Here is a 24,283-nt window from a genome sequence, read left to right as displayed (position 1 = left end):
GATGGCTCCGACAGCATTTACATAATTTTGCTAAATATATATAGAAAGGCAGAGAAAGAGCATTGCCACTTTCATTATGAAGAGGCTGGAATTCATTAATTTTTTCTTTTTAGGGCATAGCCAGTGAAGTAATACCCTTCTTGTGCTCTGGGTCTCATGTGATTCAAAAGGATTGCCATCCATCAGCATTACATACTTTTACTGAGGCCTTGGCTCAGTGTCAGCCACCAGTTGTGATTAGACCTGCCAATATGAAGTACTTAGGTAAAAGTCATAACTTGTGGCACCGTATGACACTGCTTCTTGAGCAGCTAGCTTTGGAACAAGGGGCTACTACTAGTCCACGTGCTACGAAGAAGGATCTTTATGATTCATATGACCTTGAATCATATGCCAATCCTCAACAGGTGAGAATTAATATGAGAGAATTCTTTTTATGAATAAGTCAAAAGTGGTCATGAGAAAATCTGTTTGGTGGTCTTGAGATACTTGAATGTCATGAATACTAGTTGTCACATGATTATGTCTTGCAGGAGGTTCTTGACTCATTATCAGAAATGTACTCATTGCTGAAAGAAGAGGATCTCTGGGCTGGCTTATGGCAAACCATTGCTTATTATCAGGAGACCAGAATTGTAAGTATTCTGTGCTTTAGAAACCAGTCTCTGCTTTAAAGCAGTTGAGCCCTAAAGCTTTAATTTTCCCTTTAATAATTAACAATCTGGATGAAGTATTTGAGGATAGTAAACTTATTCACATGTTGAAATAAGTTTCGTAAATGTTATTGTAGTAGAATGCAAAAATATTTAGAAAGTTTTTAGATTTCAAAAATTTATTCCACTGATGCAGTATAGCCAAGAATGTGTAATTTATAAAGAGCATGAGGCTTTTCTGTTATGTGTTGTTAAAGTTGCAAGTTAGATCAAAGTGCTCACTTCAGACACTGCTGAGTGTAATGGAACTAGGAGGCTCATAGCACTTGCCCATGGGAAAATTGAAAATATTAAGATGTCCAAAATGCAATTTATGACAGATTAAAAATTGTCCATTTTATAAGTGCAAAGTATAAAAAAAAAAAAGACAAAATACTTATTACTGTTTCTAATTTAAAATAACTTCTCTTGTGATAATTCGGGTAACAGCAAATAACAGTTCAGCACTCTAGCCCACAGGAATATTTACTTACAGCATGCTATATACAATCAGCAGTTTCATTACTGCTATTCTCTAAAGTTGTAAATTTAGATTACAGTGTTTTTGTAAGTTCCAAGTACCTTTAATTGGTGATTTTAGTGGAGGTTGAGATAATAATTTTAAGTTATGTTAGTGCATGCAGAATAGGAACTCCCCATTACCTGCAGAGGCAGATATTGGAAGGAATAGGAATCAGTATTCTTCAACAGTTTTTTGCAATTTGTTTTTATTATGGAGTCATAACCACAACTGACAAAAGCATTTTCCAACCACATATTTCAAAATTTTGGTTATTTTAAAAAACTTATATTAATTCCGAGATCGATTCTAATTTAGTAAGGGATTTGGAATTTCTGAAAGACTTTACAAGTGTGTTGCCACTAAATATTTGTTACCATATTAATTTGATGAAATTTTAATAACTGCTTTTTCATTGTTTTGAGGAAAACCTCAATTGTCATACTTTTATATTTGCCTATATAGAGCAGAAATTTTTTTGTGAATAAGCTGTTGAGCAATTACACTGCTGTTTTTTATTTTTAACAGGCTGTTACTTATGAACAACATGGGTTCCTAGAACAAGCTCAGGCTGCATATGAATTGGCAATGTCAAAGGCACGTGCTGATATTGCTGTGAGGCCAGCACCGGTGAAACTCCAGTCTGAGATGAAGCTTTGGGAAGAAAGATGGATAAGGTCAGTTTTCATTTCTGATATATCCCTTTTTTTGTGTGTGTGTGGTGATGGTAGTTATTGGTGTGTTTGTCACTTGCAACTTGCTTTTCATTCATTACTTTGTTTCTATCCTTATTTACTCTGTCAGCATTTTACGTAATTTTTTTTTTTTTGTTAATTTCTCTCTTGACCAATTCATTGTATTGTTTCTCACTTTTTTTATCCATACAGGCAGTCCCCGGTTTACGAAGGGGGTTCCGTTCCGATGGCGTGTTGTAAGCCGAAAATCGTCATAACCCGAAATATCGTCGGAAATTGTAAGAAAACCTTACTTTTAAGCATTTGGGTGTCTTGCAAACGACGTAAACTGGATTTTTATTTAGTTTTTCATAAAAAAAAAACTCAAAATTTTTACCATTCTGCCCTTTTGGAGCTATATTTCTTCCGTCGGATCGGCGTCGTAAACCAGGAATGTGCGTTGTAACCCGGAACAAAAATTTTTATGAATATATTTGGCGTGGTTCAGATCATAGTTAAAAGCGAGCCCGTCATAACGTGGGGACTTCCTGTATTTGTACAGTTTTTTATGGAAATTTTGTAGTTGAGGAAACTACTGTTTGGCTAGTTCCTTAAGAATGAGTACCTATCATGATTAACAATTATGGTAATAGTGAAAGTAGTTGGTGATGATGATGAAGACAACACTAACGATAATATAATACACCTAATAATAGCAACCTGGGCATGTGGAATGTTCAGAATTATTCAGTGCTTAAGAAAGGATCATTGGAGTGTACCTACTGGTAGGATTTAGATTGTTTCCCTTTCATTCTATAATTCATTGTTTTATATCATATCACCTCACCATGTCATCAGATTTAGTGCTGAATTACCTTAGGGTTGCAATACTTAGTGTATGTCCTCAAGTTTCTTACACCCGTACATCCACATGAGCCCAAGTGATACTGTCATATACTATTTTCTCCAGGCTGTCACAAAGGACATGTCAAAACCATCTCCATCTGCTGTTTATCATTATCTCCTCTACATATGGTACTTTTGTAATTTTCCTTATGGTATACCATTAATATTTTTGGATGACAAATTCTTAAATATAGTTTCATTATCATACCATTATAATAGTCATTATAGCAGTGCAGATCATAGTTCCTTGTTGGACTAGTCGGTAGAGTTCTCAGCTAGCACTCTGCTAGGCCCAAGTTCGAGTCTCCGGCCGGCCAATGAAGAATTAGAGAAATTTATTTCTGGTAACAGAAATCCCATTTCGACCGATATGATGTGGTTGATTCCACAATAAGCTGTAGGTCCGTTGCCAGGTAACGAATTGGTTCTTAGCCCACGTAAAATAAGTCTAATCCTTCCAGGCCAGCCCCTAGGAGGCACATTAATCAGCTCAGTGGTCTGGTTAAACTAAGGTATACTTAACTTAGTGCAGATCATACTAGATTAATCTTACCTTTGGTTGCAATTTCTGTCTAATTTCCAATTTTTCCTCAGCCTGCTTCTTGTATGATTTGCATTTTTGGGTCATTTGCTAAATTCCAGCCATAGAGAGAACATACATTGAATATTTTTCCTTGATATTTGAAAGACAACCTATGTCTTTTAGCAGTCTAGTGCCATTACATCAGTAATTGCATACTTTGTCCCCAGTAATCTCATTTTTCTAGTGATGTGCATTTAAAACTATCCTTTCCTATTGTATTTAAAAGTATCCTTGTGTTTCCTATTGTGTAAACATATATTTTATGCTTTTTTTAAAGAAATGTTTTTCCTTGTCATTTCAGGGATTATTCAAGTAACAAAATTCTTATCCTTGAATAATAAAAGTGATTGTGATTCCTGGCTTTAAAAAGAAATTTTTCTCTCCAGATGTGCTAAGGAATTGAACCAGTGGGATCTCGTTCAGGAGTATGGAAGCAGTGATGCATCTGGGAATTCTCTTTTAGTTTTGGAGAGTTCTTGGAGGGTACCGAATTGGGCTCGAATGAAAGAAGCATTGGCTCATGTTGAGCAGTCATACCCAAAAGAGTTGGCTTGGAAAGTAAGTGGACCGAGGAAGAGGAACTGTTCTGGTTCTGAAGTCCAGAAAGAAAGATTGAGTGAGAGTTACATAACTTTAAAAATATCTGTTTAGTGATATCTCATATGTTTAAATGGTATACTTACTGTATTTGTACTTTACAGGTTAATCTTTATCGAGGCTATCTGGCTATATGTCATCCTGAAGAGGAGCACTTGAAGCTGGTTGAAAAACTAGTTGAAGCAGCAACTGTCCTTTGTATTAGAGAATGGAAGAGACTTCCCCATATAGTGTCACATATTCACTTACCATATTTGCAAGCAGCACAGCAGGTTTGGTTATTTGTACTATTTTATATGAAAACATTTTTAAGTGTGTTTGCCTTGAATAGGCTTCTTTTGTATAAATGTGTCATGTTGTAATTTTCATACTTGTCAGAATTCAGATTGGTAAATTCTGTTGTTTTTCATTGACAAGTTGTATTTTGCTATTAATATGCCTTATTTATAGGTTATGGAACTACAAGAGGCTTGTCAAATTCACCAGGGATTGGTACATGGCCGTACAAACTCTCTGCATGATATGAAAGCTATTGTGAAGACGTGGCGGAACAGATTGCCAGTAATTGCAGATGATCTTTCACATTGGTCAGATATCTTTACTTGGCGTCAGCATCATTATCAATTTATTGTCAATCACTACACGGATTCGGGAGAGAATCAAGTAAGATTATGTTAATTCAGATTTAAAAATGAACTGTTATTTTCTTTTACACAAATCTCATATATTTAAATTAGCGTATTTATGCAGTCAATACTTGTAAGAGAGACATTGTACAGTGGAGACAACGACCACTCAACCTATTGGTCACACATCCTTGAACCCCAAAATCATAAGGAATTGCCAGTCATTCCCCTTTGTATCTTCAGCCTGGGCACACCTTTCATTACTACTCTCAGCATTGCAGGATTTTTTCTCATTAAAACTAATTTTTTTTATCCCTTTCACCCAGGTCTTGATGCTTTTTTTCCAGTGCTTCTCTGGAACTTTTTTTTTAGAAGAGTTTTTTCATTGAAATTTTAAGTGTACCCATTTTAGTTGGATAATGGTATTATTGCAGATCAAGTGTATTATGATTATTAATTATTGTGTACATACTGAATAGTTATGTTCTGATTATGTATGAGATCTAAATTATTATTTTTCTTGCTGTGCTAAACATCTGTGTTGTTCTAGATGAGTACATATATATTTTTTATGATTAGTGTTGTTATTGTAATATATTTTTCATGTCCATGTTTGAGAAGTTTGCTAGCATTTCCATTAAGTAGCTTACAAGTTTTAGTCCCTCCTTAGCAAAGGATCCACATTTATTATGCAGTTCCTATGGAGGAACATGTCAATTGATGACATGTTTATCACTCATGGAGGAGAGTATTGGACTAACTCCTGGATCATCTGTGGGTAATGCAGCAGAGAATTCATTTGTCTAGATGTAGTAGCAGGCTACTCGTCTTCCTTCCATTCATGTAGGAAAGCCTCTTGTAAGCCAGGTTTAGCTCAGGTACAACACAGTTTCGTAGAGAGTCATGCCCATGACTTTCCAGTTGGATATTAGCATCTTGCCTAAGTCTAAGAGGAGTGTTGATACTATTTCTTGTAATGCAAAAAAAGAGAAGAGTACATGATCTTCAAGCTACTTATTATTTACTGAAGTCAGGTCAGTCTCATGCCCTTAGAACTTTTACCTTGTGTTCTACCCCAAATGAGACTCAGTCAATAGTTCAAAAGATACTCTTGACTTATGAATCTGTATCAAGTTGTGTATGTGACTGAATAAGATTGACAGTAATGTGCTTTGTGCACAAGCACAAAAGATGAAAGATGCATACCAGTTCCATTTGATGGTGATGTTACACTTACTCACACGCAGTAGTCCTGAGTACCATAAAGTCTACAGCTCAAACCCAGGGCTTACCCTTTGCTATCAACCTTGTTCAGTCACCATTAAGAATGGTTGACATGTGCTTCTCCACCTTTTAATCAACTGACTGGTAGTATTATGTGCAACTTGTCGTTTACCCCTGGATCAATTGACTAACTGAAGTTTTTACCACTGTAATTCCTACTTGCTTGGCTCCTCTGAGAGGCTGTCAGATGCAAACCCTAACATAGTCGGACTTGAGATACCGTATCAGACAAAACCCCTGTATTATGAGTGGAGCCTGTTCCAGCCATTGTAAGAAGGAATCTCTCAAGACTTGGTTGTTACCAGAGATAATTTTGGTTTGGCCCAGGTACCTCAGGTATTGGATATTTCCAGGATTGCAACTGTGGATAGTATACCTGTGTTGGATGAGGCTAAAGTTCCATCTAATGATAGTATGTTGATGAAGCCTTCCAAATCATCAATGATCTCTGATCCCTTTCATAATAGGTATCACTCAGTCTGAACTTTTAAGGAAATATTCCTCGGTAGAGGTGGATGGAAATTTCCCTTGTTATTCTTTACAGATGCTTGACAATCTCGAGATGAAAGACGATAAGATTTGGTGAACACTTACAAGAAGTTTGAATTTATTGGATGAGGATAAAGAGCACCCCTTATTAATCACAATGAAGCATCCTTTAATGAGACTGGTGTGTATTTTTCAGCCTTGAGAGGTAACCATTGTTTTCTCAGGTTGCCTCAGCAGTTGAACTTAAATCAAAAAGGGCACCTGGGAGTATTTCCTTTGGCGTGGAGCTCCCAAAAGCCATTGCTGTAGGAACTACTCAAGATGATTTGAAAGAAAGTAATAAAAAAAAACTAAGTCAGGCTATAAGCTAATAATAACTGCCAAAATATATTCCCTTCCTGATCCTTGTTTGAGAAGATAAGTGAATTGAGTGCTCTGCTTCAGCCAAGAAGTGTCCTTCAGGCATTGATGCCTTGGCTTAAAGTCCATTTTCTTCCCTTCCAAAGCCATCAGTGGCACTTTTGCCAGTAGTGGCTGATTCTGCGGAGAAATTTTTTAGAGAAATGATGGTTATTGGTAACTGGCAGGAGTGGGTTCTTGTATCACCGGTAAGTTGATGGAATCTGCCAGTAAGAATCCCGAGGACCTATCTAAAGGTAGGATTGATGATGATGATTTATGAAATATAGGTTATCAAGTCAGACACTTGGGCACTTCCAGCCATTCAGTGCTTAAGACAGTGAAAAGACAGGTGGAATGATTGGAAAGCAAGATACAGAGATCCAGAAAATAAAGAAGGTGAAGTCCAAGGATTTAAAGCTGGAACTGAGAGAAAACCCTGCAGCTGCACTAAGTAATGGAAAGGTTTGACAAAGAGAATGAAGAAAGGAATTGGGATTGGTGATAAAGTAAAAGCAACCAATTTCCTACCTTTAGATCCCTGTATGGGGTACTGCCATCAATTCACCTAACATGGTGTACTGTACACCCTCTAGTAATGTGTAAAATACACCATGAGGTGAATTGACGGCCGTACTCCATACAGGGACCTACAGGTAGGGAATTGTTTGCTTTAATAGCAGGAGCTTTGGTGTTGAACATCACGCTTTAGTAAATGCCTCAATAAATTCAGTCATCAGGGAGAGGGATGTAGTCCATAGAAGCTAATGTGGATGTCCAAACTTCAACCAAGTCTTGGGAACATAAGAGTAAACAAATTATTTTCAGACTCAGTCATTTTCCTTATTTTATCTTGTAAAGTTTTCATTGAGTTGTAGTTGAGTAAAATTTAAATTTTTATATTAAAAACAAACAATGCTGGCCACCTAGTGAGAGTAGTATTTTGACACGGTACCTGGTTAAATTACCTGATAATAGTAATAATTCTTCATGGACACACTGATTTGTTGTTGAAGCTTGGAAAAAATATCATAGGGGAAGAATATTGCTGACTTGGCACTCAAGACAAGGTGGCAAGGTAGCAGCATTTACATTAACAGAGGTACTGTAGATGTTGGAATTACAGTCTTACATATTGAGGGAAGTGGTATGTCGTTATCCTGGGTATTAAGGATAGCCATTTCTTTTTTAAAAATGTCTTGCAAATGATTGGAGACATGTTATTCTACCTGTATTTATTTTGCATTATATTTACAATTCATTTTCTTTATTACAGAGTATGCTCGGCGTGCATGCTTCTGCTCAAGCAATTATTCATTTTGGCAAGATTGCACGAAAGCACAATTTGAGTAATGTGTGTCTGGAGTCCCTCTCTAGAATACACACCATCCCTTCCGTACCTGTGGTAGATTGTTTCCAGAAAATTAGACAACAGGTCAAGTGCTACCATCAGATGGCCACAGCAACAGGAATGGGGAAGAATGAGCTTCAAGGGGTCAGTAGTATATTTTTTTCATTTCAGACTTTATTTTACAAGGGTTGAGGTATAATACATATGATTTGAAGCAAGAAATCATTGTATAATAAGCCATATGTATGAAACAACTCCTAAGACAAAATTCCAAATGAAATAAACACAAAACTGCTAAAATAGGAAACTGTCAACAATATAAAAAGGGGAAAGAAAAAATTATTAGGTTTTGTAATTTCTCCGTAACCACATTTCCTAATTGCCAAATTGAGGTATGTGATGCCAGCTGAATGAATTAACTATCAGTCAGTTGAAGTACGATGTAACAGTAGGATCAGGCATTTGGTAGGAGGTGATCTATACGTAAACCCAGACAGACTTTTAATACTTGATATGACGTTTGCAAGTTCACAAGTGTATAGCAAGGGCTTTTGCAAGAATAGTTACAATTATTTTTAATATATCAATTATCAGATAAGTAAGAATGTAGCTATTTAGGGTACTAAAGATCGATGTCCAAAGAGTTTATCCCTTTAAAGTAGGTAAATGCAGTTACAGCATACAAGTAGTGTTGCTAAAAGTTAAGATGGCTTTCAACTTCTTTAGGATTAACATCCCAAAGAAGTTGAAAGTCAAGAAAAAGTTATTTCAAACTGAGGCCTTGTACATTACAGCACTTAACAGCATGTTTTTACTATCTGCAAAATTGGATATTTAGCTCTTTAAGACATAATATTGTACCCCTTTGGAAACAGCTAAATATAATTACAGTGTATGAAGTAGTGTTAGTGAAAGTTATGTAAGTCTCAAAGCAGTTGAAAGACAAAAAAAGTTACAACAAACTGAGGCCTTTTACTTTACAACACTTAGGTGTGTTTTTACTTATGAATGTTCAGTTAGACAGAAATTTATTACAGTATAATATTGGTAACAGTTGACAGTAGGAGATTGTAGAGATGTTCGTAACTGTGGCACTTGTACGAGTGTGTATTAATTCTTGTAGGAAACCATTGCTTAACAATTTATTAATAAATAAGTATTTGGTCATCACAAGGCATACAACAGAACTATTTTTACTAATTTGATATGAGTAGTAATGGAAAACATGAATAGTTTTCTGTTTTGAGACAGTAAATGTTAACATTCAGGCTTTCATCAGTTATTAACATAAGGATTTTTTGTATTTTAAGGGTCTTGAAGTGATAGAATCAACCAACTTGAAGTTCTTTAACAAGGATATGACAGCAGAATTTTATGCACTAAAAGGAATGTTTTTATCCCAGTTAGGTAAGTTGTGTGTTCCATTCTGTACCATTCTTGCTACATTTGCATTTTTAGTACTATGTATCCATGTCATTGTGGATGTGGTACAGTGTTCTTCAACCTGTTTGTGCCACAGGAAGTGTTCAAGTCTCAAGTTTTATTTTATTATGGTATACATTCACTTCTGTGTTCATAATTATCTTGTGGATATGAATGAGTGTATTCTAGTTATTTGACTGTATATTCATTATGGTTATCCTGTGCTAGGTTAGTCATGTACAAGGATCATTGTCAATTCTGTTATATGAATTGTTTATACGTATATACTTTTAATTATGATGAATTGTATATGCACATTCTGTTAGAATACTGTACAGTACTTATTCTCTGCCTGTGATTATCAGCGTTTCAAGAGATTTCCATTTACTTGTCAGGACCCTGCAATTTACTGTACTTTAGATAGTACTAAATTTCTGTGCACTGATCCATAGGACCCCAGCAGTGTAGCTTTATGCCTTAAACTTTTTATCTGTTCACTTTTAGTCAAACTTTTCATCTATTCTCTTTGGTCTCTTCTCACATAGCTGTCTAACTTCTCTAGTTTTTCATTGCTTCAGTTTTTATCTTTCATTTAAGAAAAACTCCTAAAGATGAGCCCAGTGAGATTCTGGTGTGTTGTTTTGGTGTGATGATACTTCATCAGTAATAAGTAAACGAAAAAATAATTTTTTGTACATCGATAGGTCGGAGCGAAGAAGCCAACAAAGCCTTAAGTGCTGCTGTGCAGCTTCATGATACACTTGTAAAAGCATGGGCTCTTTGGGGAGACTATTGGGAAGCACTTTTCACCAGAGATTCAACACATATAAACCTGGGTGTTTCTGCGATCACTTGCTACCTGCATGCTTCTCGTCACCAGAATGAATCCAAGTCTCGTAAATATCTTGCAAAGGTTAGTAATGTGTTTATATCGTTGGTATTCAATTATTTCTCGTTGATTATCATTCATTTCAAGTCTGATGAAACAGAGTCTATATTTTATAGAGAATTATGACAGTTACGGAGTTCATAGATAAGGATATGAAATAACTGTTTGAAAATTTTGTATTTCCTAAATAATTCCCTTGTATGCTGTCATCATTCATCTGGTACTGTATTTGGCTTAGCCATGAAATCAGCCATAAAGTTGTAAGGGCACTTGCATGAACACTTATCCCCATTACCTATGCAGTTCATCATAGTACAGTAATTGAATTTACTCTCGTCATTATGTTCTTTCTGTGTGTAAGAAGACAAAGAATTAAGACTGTATGGTGGTGGATGCAGAATACTCAGAAAAGTCTTAACTCATAACTTGTTACTACATCTAGATCCACACAAAGTGTTGTTGTCTTCACCATTTTTACTTTTAATATGTAAACCTTGCCATGTATTACCAGATTTGTACTTAAAGCATTTTTCTAATGTCACTTAGTCTCTTGTCTTTATTTTTGCTTTGTCTTTGTTTTGTACTTTAAAAACCTTTTTAAATTTTTGATATTGTATGGCATAGTTATTTTAATTTCACTTTCTTTTTTTCCAAGTTAAACTTGTGAACAAAGTAAAATAATGTGTTCTCCTTGTGAAAGTCAAGTTAGTATTAGCTATCAGCATTGCAGTCACTCATGGTTTGAAAGCCTAATTTTCCCTTCAGGTACTTTGGCTGCTAAGTTATGATGATGCTGAAGGAAGTTTAAGTGATGCTGTTGACCGATATTGTGTTGGTGTACCACCAATTCAGTGGTTGCCTTGGATACCTCAGCTTCTAACATGTCTAGTACGACCTGAAGGAAAGGTAATTAATTTATTAGCTTTATTTTACATCTATACTTAATTTTGTTTTTGTAATTATTAGCTCTAATAGCAAATCAGCATGCATTATGACATGTCACACCGATGAGTTTTACCACACAAACTCTCACCAATAAAATCTTGTTATATAACTGAAGCTGCATTCTTTTTGACTGAGATTAAAGTAACTTTTGTTCAGGAAAGTGACTGACATAACTTTGGGAATGAACTGAAAACAGTCTTGCCATCTGCTAAAGAAATATTGTACATGAACTTGTTAGCTTTCATAATTGAATACTTTTACATTAACATAACATAGCAGTTAATCATTACGACACAATACCTGGCCAAAAGACCAACTAAATTAGAAGAGAATTCTTTGATATTGGTTTGGTCACCATGGAGCTCTGGTAGACCATGGAAGGTAACTCCTTTGAGGACTCAACAGCGACTACCAAAAATAGGTTTTTCCTACGTCAAAACCTGTGTTTTCCATAAACCAGCTCTTCTTTACCTTTTCTAACAGTAACAAGAAACAAAATTATTTTGTATTTATGGTACTAGATTTTTTTAAGTCAGTCCCTATTTACATAGTACAGCCTCAATTTTCACATTTAATCCATTTCAGAAGCTGTTTGTGTAGCTAAAGACAGTTCTTAATATATAGTGCAAATTAAACAGTTACTAACATGAAACCAGTTAAAATATATTCACTATGAATAGGGTATTTTGTATCTTTTTATGATAATTGTATAGCTGTATTGCTGCAACTATGCTGCCATTTTTGTTACATAATTATGTACAGTACAGTGGACCCCGCCTATTTGCGGTTCTGGATTTGTGAATTTTTCTGTGGAACGCATTATTTGCGGAAAATTCACTTATTCGCGGTATTTTTCATAGAGAAATATTCACTAATTACTGTATTTCATATTTTCATGACTAATATATTTTTTGTGATAAAACTATTTAAAATACTCGGGTATAAGCAATTTTAGAGATTTTTTTTATCATGTTTGAACTATCAAAATAGGCAGTTATGAGCGTTTTTAGAGGGGTGTCAAGTATTCGCGGATTTTAGCTATTCGGGGGTGTTGTGGTACACATCCCTCGTGAATATGAGGGTCGACTTATGTATCTAATACTGTGACTACAGGACAGTAATTATATACATGCAGTACTTTGACTACTACTACTACAGTATTAATAATTACAAGAGAAAAAAAGATTGCTAGCCAACATTGATTAACCCTTAAACGGCGAGCTTCTATTTACAAAAGTGTCTGCCGTATGCCAGCGGCGTTCGGGAGTTAGCACCGAAGCTGAAAAAAAAGTTTTTTTCAAAAAATGACAGCACACTTAGTTTTTAAGATTAAGAGTTCATTTTTGGCTCCCTTTTTTGTCATTGCCTGAAGTTTAGTATGCAACCATCAGAAATGAAAAAAATATCATCATATATAAATATTGAAATATATGACAGCGCAAAAAAAAAAATGTTCATATATAATTGTATACAAATCGTGCTGTGAGCAAAACGGTTAAAGCTAATGAGTTATTTTTTTTTCTTTGTATTGTACACTAAATTGCGATGATTTTGGTATATAACAAATTGTAAAACGATCAAAGCAATACAGAGAAAATATTATCACAAAATGATGCATGAATTCGTAACACGCGGACGTAAAAAACAATTTTTTAAAAAATTCACCATAAATTGAAATATTGTGCTAGAGACTTCCCGTTTATTGCAAAATGAAGGTAATTAATTGAATATTACTAGACTGTAAGTGTTTTAGCTTACAATTGCAGTTTTCGACCATTTCGGTCAAGTTAAAGTTGACAGAAGGTCGAATTTTTTCTGTTTATCGTGATGTATATGAAAATATTTCAAAACTGATAAAAGCTACAACCATGAGTTATTTTTTGTTGTATTCTACATGAAATTACGCACATTTTCATATATAAAAATTTATGTAACGACTATTAGAAAATGGTGCAAACATTACAACAAAGTGACGAAAGAACTTCTGAGACTTTCGGCCGAGTTACTGCGTGGACTTAAGGAAAAAGTTTTTTTCAAAAGTTCACCATAAATCGAAATATTAAGCTAGAGACTTCCAATTTGTTCCAAATTGAAGGTAAATGATTGAATATTACTAGAATGTAAGAGTTTTAGCTTAAAATTGCATTTTTTCGACCATTTCCGATCGAAATCAAAGTCGACAAGGTTGAAATTTTGGCACATCGTGATTTATATGAAAATATTTCAAAACTGATAAAAGCTACAACCATGAGTTATTTTTGTTGTATTCTACATGAAATTACATTTTCATATATAAAACTTTATGTAACGACTAATATAAAACGGTGCAGACATTACGACAAAGTGACGAAAGAATTTCCGAGATGTTCGGCTGAGTTACCGCGCACGGACGTAAGGAAAAAGTTTTTTCAAAAATTCACCATAAATCGAAATATTGTGCTAGAGACTTCCAATTTGTTGCAAAATGAAGGTAAATGATTGAATATTACTAGAATGTAAGAGTTTTGGCTTACAATTGCATTTTTCAACCATTTCAGTCAAGTCAAAGTTGACCGAAGGTTGAAATTTTGGCACTTATCGTGATTTATATGAAAATATTGCCAAACTGATAAAAGCTACAACCATTGCGTGTTTTTTGTTGTATTTTACATGAAATTGCACACATTTTCATATATAAAACTTTATGTAACGGCTAATATAAAACTGTGTAAAAATTACCACAAAATGACGAAAGAATTTCTGAAATTTTCGGCTGTTACCGCGCGGACATAAGGAAAAAGTTTTTTTTTTAAATTTACCATACATTGAAATATTGTGCTAGAGACTTTCAATTTGATGCAAAATGAAGGTAAATGATTGTATATTACTAGAATGTAAGAATTTTAGGTTGCAATTAAAGTTTTTAACCATTTCGGTCTGAGTCAAAAGTTATTTGAAGGTTAGAAATTTTTATGATCGATGTAGTGCGTCAGTCAGCGTTTAAGGGTTAACAGATGTTCTACTTGTAAGTTATACAAAATATGTTTGACAACTATCTGAAGTACAAAATCAAGTGAATCAAATACTCACACACCCCAAAAGTGTACTTGCGATGTTTCATTTTTTCTTATTGTACAAGACCTAGCTTAGGCTAGCATAGCATAATTTTATGGAATCCATATTGTTTTGGCTTAGAAAGAAAAATCTTCATAAATAAGTACACATTAACTGACAACTCAGGTTTCTAGCAAGGTTGACAATCTGCATACACTATGGGAATGGTTGGTGCAATCAAGAAGAAATCTGTTCTCGATTACTTCAGGGCAAGGAAAAATACAGTAAATAGGTTCTTCTGGTGTCCTTTGTAGTGGAAATCCAGAGTAATGGAAAGGGGTGGGGCTCAATTAGCATTTCTTTAATGGCGATGTTGGCAGTATCATATTTTCTTTTATTTCTTTCTCATTGTGCCTCTCTGGGGCCAGTTCGAAAAGTGCGAGCTTTCTTGTGTTTTGATGACAGAGGTGTCAGCTTCCTGGTTTATATGAATTTTCTTGTTTTAATTAATGATTTATTCATCAGTTTGTGCTTAGGAAACAGGGAAGTAAGGAAATTATATGAGTTTTTTTTTTCAGGTGATAATAAATTTATTGAACCAAGTTGGACGAATGTTTCCACAAGCTGTGTATTTCCCCATAAGAACATTGTACTTAACACTGAAGATAGAACAACGAGGAAGGATAAAAAGTGGTAAACCCAGACCTTGTTATTACTGTTTTCTTACCAAACATTATGCAAGAATATTTTATTTCGTATTATTTTTGGTATTAAATTTACATAAACATGTACCTAAGTTTGTGTCATTAAGAAATTATATCTTTTAAACTGGTAGAGTACTTGGAAATTCATATGCTTATCTTTTGTTTCAGTGGATCCTGCTGCAGCGGCTGCTGGTCAAAAGACCCCACAGCAGAATCAGGCACAACAATCTCAGCAGCAGCAGCAAGCTCAAGCAGGAGCACAGCAACCTACACAAGGTGCTCAGCAGCAAGGAACAGAAGCTGTTGGCTCTATCAAAGCAACTGAACCAATGTGGCGATGTTCACGTATCATGCATATGCAAAAGGAATTACATCCAACTGTATTAGCATCCTTAGAGGGCATTGTTGATCAGGTTATTTGATATTTTTTTAAGTTAATGGAATATGCTTTCACCAGTCATGACAAGCAAGTTTCTTGGAGTGTGATTAAAGTATTTGTGTATTCAGTACTGTATAGGTATTTGTAGATTTCTTCCTTTTTGTGGCAGATGGTGTGTTTCCGTGAATATTGGGATGAGGTGGTTTTGCGGCAGCTACGACAAGCCTTGGCAAAGTGCTATGCAGTGGCATTTGAAAACTCTGGAGCAGTCTCAGAAGCAAACATAACTCCTCATACACTATCTTTTGTCAAAAAATTGGTGTCTACATTTGGCATTGGAATTGGTGAGTTTATTCACCTGTATCTACATGTATTGTGCCCTGTACACCTTATTGGAATAGTGTGCTAAATTTGTGCTGGTGTAAGAAAAAAAGTAACAATTTAATTTTCATAAAATTGCTTTTCAGAAAATATCAACAGCTCAGTCAGTGGTGGAGGCCAGTATGCTAGTGCAGCTTCAGAGTCTCTTGCTCGTCGAGCACAAGCAATTGTGCAGGACCCTGTATTCCATAAAATGAAGGGTCAATTCACTACTGACTTTGACTTTTCTCAGTTAGGAGCCATGAAACTCCACAATCTTATTCACAAACTCAAGAAGTGGATTAAGATTTTAGAGGCTAGAGTTAAAGTTTTACCCAAGTAAGTTTTAAATTTTTATGAGAAATGTAACTACTAAAGTATATCATTCCTTCAAGTAGTGGTAGTTATATATATCACAGCAAAAGAAAAGGGAGGTTTTTTTAAGTTGAAATGCTAGACTGTTTCAGAAAGGAGCAACTGGCAGAAATTTAAAGAGATTGTCAAGCCACATGGTTGCTGATGTATTTTGCAGCTTTTTATCATAGAATGAAGTAAAGCAGAATTTGCTTACAATTCTAAACAATTTTTTGTTTGTCGGTTCAAAAGTTAAACTGATTTTGCTTAATGCTAGAAGTAATCATTAGTTTGATTACTGGTAAAAGCTGTCAATAACAATATTTACAGTAGCTACACAAGAGGAGGGTCTCCAAAGTTTGGTATCAGACTTGCCATGATTATAATTAAACCACAGGTTGGAGTTGACTGTATATGTAGACATTTTCACATTTTGTATCCCCTAAAAGTTGTTTTATTAACATATAAGAATAAGATGAGGAACCCATGCAACACACATTTATCAGAAAAAATTGTCCAAGGTGAAATATCTGAAGTCAGATCACATGAAGAAAAAGTGTCAAATTAATGATAGCAGTCTTTCAGACCTTGTTCATCCTAAAAATATTTGCTAGCACAATTTACTTTAAAAAATTGGTAGGTGAAGACTAATCACTTTCCTGTGAATATGATTGTAAGCAGTTCCTACAAGAAAAGTACATCAGAGGAACTAAAATGTCTAAAACCTCACAGTTCATGTATTAATCATAAAACGAAATTTGATTATACTTAGATTTCCTTACTGTAACCTGTCTGATTATTCCTTTTAGGTAGTTTTACTTAAAATGGTTGTGTCTTACATCTGCTTAAAATGGTTGTCTCTTACATACATCTGCTTAAAATGGTTGTCTCTTACATCTGTGCTTGACCAACTTGTTCAAATGAATGTGACACTTAAGTTCATCATCTTATGTTAGGAGATAAAAATTAATTTCTTGTAATTTTACAGAACAGGATGTCATACAGCCTATTTACTAAAATTCTGAAAAAAAAAAAAAAAAAACATTATACATGTATAATGTTGAAATTCCAATGCAAAATTGTCGATGTAAGTGTTGATAATTTTAGTTCACTTATTAAGATTCTTTGTGAATTCATGCCCCATAGTCTTTCCATGGGTTTGATTAAAATGTCTCCAACAGGTGGTTCCTGATTGAAGAAAAATGTAGATATTTAAGCAACTTCAGCCTTCAAACAGCAGAGGTAGAACTGCCTGGGGAGTTCCTTCTTCCAAAAGTAAGTTATTAGGTTTGACCAGTAAAACTAAGTTTATAAATGTAATAAGAGCATATTTTTAGATTGCAGTTGATGAAAGTGACTTGTGAGGTGAGTTCCCTGAACTTCAAGGTTGAGCTCCCAGTGGACTTGTGCTGATAAGATCTGATGCTTCATGGGGTTTAAATTAGGTTTTTATTAATTTCCTATACATTTAAAATTATGGAGTGAAGGAAATGTAAAAAATAATGGTTTAACAAAGCAGAATTGTGTGTGGAGCCAAAAAATGGAGTAAAATAATAACGACAGATATATTGAACAAGGGATACAAAAGGCTAGGGTCTCTGTATTGTATTACAAAACTGAAAAGTTAATGAAGCTGCTACCAAATCATCAAATACATGTTTGTCAATGTCATAAGTTCAGGTGTGATTTATTTGTGCTGGTTTTTGAGTTTCAGCATCTTGGGTTTGTATCCCACGTTTAATAAATTGCTTTTATCATTTTACTCTCTTGTCTCCTCGCATATCATTCTTACCTGTTAATTATTATATTATTCCTTCTTTACTAATTTTTTCATGTAGTCATTACGAGTTGAGAAAAGACCGTTTGAAGAAAAAATTCATTTTATTACTATTATTGAAAAAAAATCATTACTATTATTGCCTTCACAAAAAAAAAATCTTTTTTCCTTTTACAGCATTCCCATTATTACATCCGCATTGCTCGATTTATGCCAAGGGTGGATATTGTCCAGAAGCATGGAACTGCTGCAAGACGTCTTCATATAAGAGGCCACAATGGAAGAGTTTATCCATACTTGGTGGTGAATGATTATTCTCTGAGCGATGCAAGAAGGGAAGAGCGTGTATTACAGTTACTGAGGATGATGAATCACTTCTTTGCCAAACAAAAGGTATAGATCTTTATACATGTCTGGTACACTGTGTTATAGCCCTAAAAAATTATACTGTTGTTTCAATATAATAAAAACTATATGCATTAAAAAGGGAAAGTACAAAGGAAAAAGAGCCAGCATCAAACAGAATTATGATAAAAAGTTTGAGGATAAGAGAAAATTAATAAAATTAAGGCTCTCAAAAGAATACATTAACTACTAAATTTGTACAAATAAACCTAAGGGTACAGACTTATATATAAAAATAATAAAGGGGGAAGTTGCCAGAACTTTCCCAAAACATGCAAACCTGAACTTTGGCCAGGTTATAGGTTAAGGCCTTTATGAGAACTCAGAAAATATGCAGTTAGTGATAGCATTGAAAGTACCATTTCCAGTGATACTTTGTACCTGTATGTACTAGTGTAGGAACCATTAGTACATATTTTACCGTAACTCCACGAGTGTCACTTTTTCTGAATTATAAATTAGTCACCAACTAATGACTGCACTTAAATAACGTCTTTAGCTGCTGACTACACAACGGTCCTGAGTATCTGTTGTTAGGTAGGGACTGTTGCACAACTAGATTCTAAAAATCAGTTTGTCATTTATTTGACAGCTCTTGGCTGCAATTACCTTTGAAATTATATTATATATACATCAGTTAATCATATGTTATAACAGTATGTATAGTATTATATGCATTGATTTTATGACATTTTGGAAATTTACTTTTTTACATTTTCTTATGCTGTGTATTTCTAAGAAATTTTGTTGAGTGAAAAGGAGTAAGTAAAATACAGTGTTTTAATTTTGGGTCATGTACTGTTTAATTAACAGGAAACAAGTCGGCGACTAGTTAACCTGAGTATCAGTAGGGTAGTGGCTGTTTCACCACAAATGAGGCTAGTTGAAGACAATGTTTCATCTCTGTCATTGTTGGATATATACAAGCTGCGTTGTGCTAAAAAACAGTTGGAGCCAGATACACCAGTTACAAGATATTACGAGAGACTTGCTGCTGTTCAGGTATGTGTAGGTTAAAATCACTTTTATGAAAAGGTTTTAAGTTGGTAATATAGGTTTTGCATAAAACTTTCATTAACTGCAATAATGATTCATCTATCTTGACTTATTACACTGTAATTTTGTCATAAAACACTTGTTAAGTAGGCTTTGCTCTCCAGTTTTATTTGTCTGTTGATTGCCAACTTTTACTAGTGAAACTTATTGTAATGGTGAGATTAGCAACTTTTTCTTTAAGATATTTTTTGAGCCGAAGCAATTTTTTCTTACCAAATCCCTAAATTTATCCCTTTATTCTTGTCTTTAGGCACGTGGGTCCCAGGCCTCCCATCAGGTGCTACGTGATATTGTAAAAGAAGTTCAAAGTGCAATGGTGCCACGCACAATGCTAAGAGATTGGGCACTAACTACATTCCCTAATCCAACACATTACTGGACGTTTAGAAAGATAGTAAGTGCATTGTGTTACTTGTCCTATATCACCAGTATTGTTGAAATTTCTTGAAAAGTTTTTAAAGCCTTGTATTCAGGTTGTTTCCTTTTAAATACCCTAAACATAATTTTATATACTGTAGGTCATTTTCTAATAATCTTTAGGGCTGTAACTTAATGAGGATGCAATTTTGATTTAAACCTTGTTTATTTTGTATTTCTTTCTTTTCCAGTTAACAGTACAACTAGCCTTGATTGGTCTTATGGAATACCTGCTGCATTTGACAAAACTTTACCCAGATATGATGTATATCCATCAAGACTCTGGTCTAATCAATGTTGCTTATTTCAAATTCAATATCGACGATGCTAAAGGTTAGTGTTTTTTGAGATTCAGGTTTCAGTATCAATTTGAATGTCAGAATAGCATTTGTAGTAGGCTCTTGTGAAGAGTCAAATGTTTGTAAGATTCTTATTATCTGGCATTTTAGTTGTCACCACTGAATTTCCCAGCAGAGTTTTATTTCATGATGTATAAACAGTTTTTCCCAGTGTTTTTCAAATTTGTTGTAAGTGAAGTGAATTATAAATTTCCCCAACTAGCTGAGTTTTACAACACAAGGGGAAACATTCCTTTCAGAAAATTTATCCAGTATAATTAGAAAAATTTTGGGGGTAAATATAGACTTAACCTGATAAAATTATTCTAGAAGGTTTTTTTTTTTAATCAGATAGCTCTGTTTGGGCATTCTAAGCTTGTACTGTTGCCTTCAAAAGTACTTGTGTATAAATTCTAAATGCTCTGTCATTTTTCTTGATTTTAACTTTGCACATCACCACACAAAACTAACTTTCAGGTGAATTGGATGGCAATCGCCCTGTGCCATTCAGGTTGACACCAAATCTTGCTGAGTTGGTTACTAGTATTGGAGTGTCGGGACCAATTACTGCATCCATGGTAGCAACTGCTCGATGTCTTGCAACACCATCTTTCAAAGTTAGTGCACTTCTTCGGGCCATCATGAGAGATGAAATAATTACATGGCATAAGGTAAGTTGTTTTCTGCTCAAAACCAGAAAGATGTGGTAAAAAAGTGGAAGCTTCATCAGAAAAATATTCCTAGTGTTATCGTCACTTTGTTATTTTAGCAATTCTTTTTCTGCCAAGATGTTTTTCAAAAGTGATCTGTTGATTTTTTTTTTTTTTTTTTTTTTTTGCATAAAATAATCATGTAACTAATGATTTTTTTTAAACTAGTCTTGTATCAATGGTTAGGGAGGCATGAAAATATTCTTGTATGATTGTTAGAAAATTATATGAATTAGGGAGGCATGAAAAATATAGTTGTATGATTGTTAGAAAATTATATGAATTAGGGAGGCATGAAAAATATTTTTGTATGATTGTTAGAAAATTATATGAATCAAAGATTTAAAAAATTTTTTTTAGTTGTCCTGCTTGATATACTAAAAGTGAAGTTTACTGGTATAACTTTGAACGGATACTGCATTGAAAGTAGTTCTCTAACATTTTCCGGCAGCAGAGACAGGAGGCAGGAACGGCTGAAGCCACACAAGGTTCAGGTACTATGGAAGGTGAAGCATTGATATCAAGAGTCAACAAAGCAGTAACTGCTATCACAACTCGTATTCAGTCACTTGCCTCCAGTGATGGTGCTGATAGTAAGGTAAGTTCATCCCTTGGCTTGGCCCAAAAGTACAAGCCTCGCTCTCCTTAATATTGTTCTCACATAGAATCCTGTCCACATTTCTTTATTTTCCTCCCTTTGGATCTCTGATATCCTTGGGCTAAGTTCTAGGATGTGGCCTGCATTGACCCTGAGGCCTTCTTTCCATCTAGTTGCCTGCCTTGCCCTTGAGGCCCTCTTCTTAGTTCAGGTAGTGTGCCTTGACCTTGAAACTCTCTTCACCCATGTAGCTGGCATGCCTTTTTCCAGAGTCCTTCCTTGCCATCTTCATGGCTTTCCTTGTCTGCCAGGTCCTCTTCCTGATCCAGGTGGCTTGACCTTGAGGCCTTTCCCATGTGGATGGCATGCTTTTCTTCTTATCCTTCCTTACAGTCCTAATGGCCTCTGTATTTTATAATTTAAAAGTCCAGGAAGCTATGTGAAAAAAAAAAAAAAAAAAGTCTTCCAAAGACACTAACCATGAATCTCAGCATTTTATAATCACACCTCTTGAATTTATTACCTTCTCTCTCCACTGCATATAAAAGTACAAGCATAATAGATGTTTTTTCTGTTTCAAGTTATCATACTGAAGGCGAGTGAAACTTTGTGCAAAAATCAAGTGGGTTGGCATTGTGGTATGGTCTTTCTGGCTAAGAAATAGTAAGAACATATTAGGGTTAAACACTAATAGAGCCACAGGTTTGGAAGATACATGCCTTCAAGTGCTAGCTGCTGAGCAACCACTATAGTGACAGTGATAACCAAAACAAAAGCTATTACCATCAATAATTATTTAACAGAGAATTACCAAAGAAATCTAGGTTATTGCTTCCTAATGTAACAAAAGCTCCAGTAATTTTTCAACTAGTATATTTATGCTTTTTATCTTTTCCAGGTTACTCAGCTAGTACGAGCAGTAAATTGTGTAGACAATTTATGTCGTATGGACCCAGCTTGGCATCCTTGGTTGTAGTGTTTGTACATTTTTCCTCTTGTATATTTGTATATGTGTAAATTTACAAAACTAGTTTTACCTGAGCAATATGTAACAAAATGAAAATAGCAAATGGATATTTATTTGTATATAAAATTACTGTAAATTCCACACAATATTTGTGGTCAACTTTTTGTACTAGGTGTTTTATATTAAACCTAAGAAAGGATTTCTAGAGTTATTCAAACCTTAATTAAAAATACAACCAAAGTTATCATTGTTGCAAACGTAGTGGCTTGCATATTTCAACAAAATGAAAATATGTGTATTTCAACAATATGAAAATATACATATAAACTGCAAAAGCAAATATAAAAAAAAAGCAATGTATATAAGCATGATATTTCTACTTCATGTAATATCTAATCAAGGGAAAATTCATATTACAGCTAATAAAATTTTTAAAGTAATTTGTATTTTTCTTAAGTATAAAAACCAGAGCCTTTTATATAGGAGTATCCTTCAAGATGAGCTGGGAGTGAGTCAAACCTGGTCCATAACAAGATTAACTGCTGGTTATGAGGGGTTAGTAGGGGAATACCCCTTACTCACCTGCTGTCACTAAACATTTTTTTCCTTTGGCCTTAGGGACAAAGCAGGGCAGTTAAGGTGGAAAGTGAGATCATATGCTCTGGTTTGTATACTGGGAAAAATGCAAATAATTTCAATTTTATCATTGTTCTTACAGAAATACAAACCACTCCCTTTCATACAGAAATCTCCCACCTCTGGTGGAAACACATCTATAACAACTGACTGGAGTTGAATCCCACTTTGAAATGCCATGATCCTGATTGCAACTGCGAGCAAGAGATCCAGTGACTCCTGTAAATTCCTGCAGTCTGGCAAAAGGATAACACAGCAGTAGGGACGTGGCCCTGAGTTAGGATATAAAGAACCACACTTCAGTAAGGAAAGAATGGGAGAATTATGAAATCCCAATATGAAGTATAGCTCTACCATTCCCCTCATTAAGGGGAGGGGCAGTGGGAGACGCATCTCGAGTATAGGGTGCCAAAAAATTATTTTATTATCTAGTGTCAGTCCCAACTCACACTAAAGCTTAAATGCTGCATCATGTAACTGTGCAATCACACACCCATGTTTATACTTGAGCTAAAGTGCTAAGGAAAGAAATTCAGTCTATGAAAGGAGTTGGGTGCCTTCACAACCTGCTGAGCAGCCACCACAGGTCCCAGGGAAAAGGTATCCAGTGGTTTGTGGACAAAGTTCGTCGGGTAGAATAGTCAGACATGCCCTTATCACCTAGCAAAACAAGAAGTTCCTCTAAAAGGCAAGGGACAACCCTGCTAGACTTCGAGGGCTTTCACAAAATTAGGAAGTGATGTTCCCCTTAAAGGAGACATAATTTCATTTGATTGCTTCACAAAGCAAGAAAAAAGGGGGTGTTCTTGCATGTCTTGCGCTCACCTATGCTACAAAAAAGGCACAGACACTGGATGAGGAGCACTAGTCATTTACAGGTAGAAGTTTATGAACTGCACAAGGCTTAGCATCTCATCTGGCTCACCACTAATGAAGTAAAAGAATTCTATATGCATGACTTCAAATGCTTCGATTATTTTCTAAGAAAAGTTGTCATTTGGTGGAGAATTTATTCTGAATTGTCACATTTTATTTGTAAGTTGATGATTAGATATACTTATCAAAATTACTTTTGCCTGGCCAGATTCATGAGAATTTTGTCATGTAATGGAATCTCTAACTTGAAGAGCATCATTTACTAAGATTGGGGAATTTATTTTCTTAGACAGAAT

The 24,283-nt window shown here is 34.8% G+C and overlaps 1 pseudogene; it reads left to right on the top strand.

The window, feature by feature from the left end:
- Positions 1 to 22,674, top strand: part of LOC136849803 (transformation/transcription domain-associated protein-like) — a 69,799-nt pseudogene extending 47,125 nt beyond the window's left edge.
- The last annotated feature ends 1,609 nt before the right edge of the window (positions 22,675 to 24,283 follow it).

This window comes from Macrobrachium rosenbergii, chromosome 21 (assembly GCF_040412425.1).
Source record: "Macrobrachium rosenbergii isolate ZJJX-2024 chromosome 21, ASM4041242v1, whole genome shotgun sequence".
Lineage (NCBI taxonomy): Eukaryota > Metazoa > Arthropoda > Malacostraca > Decapoda > Palaemonidae > Macrobrachium > Macrobrachium rosenbergii.
The sequence above is the reverse complement of the archived record's forward strand: the minus strand, read 5'-3'. Positions and strand labels throughout refer to the sequence as shown.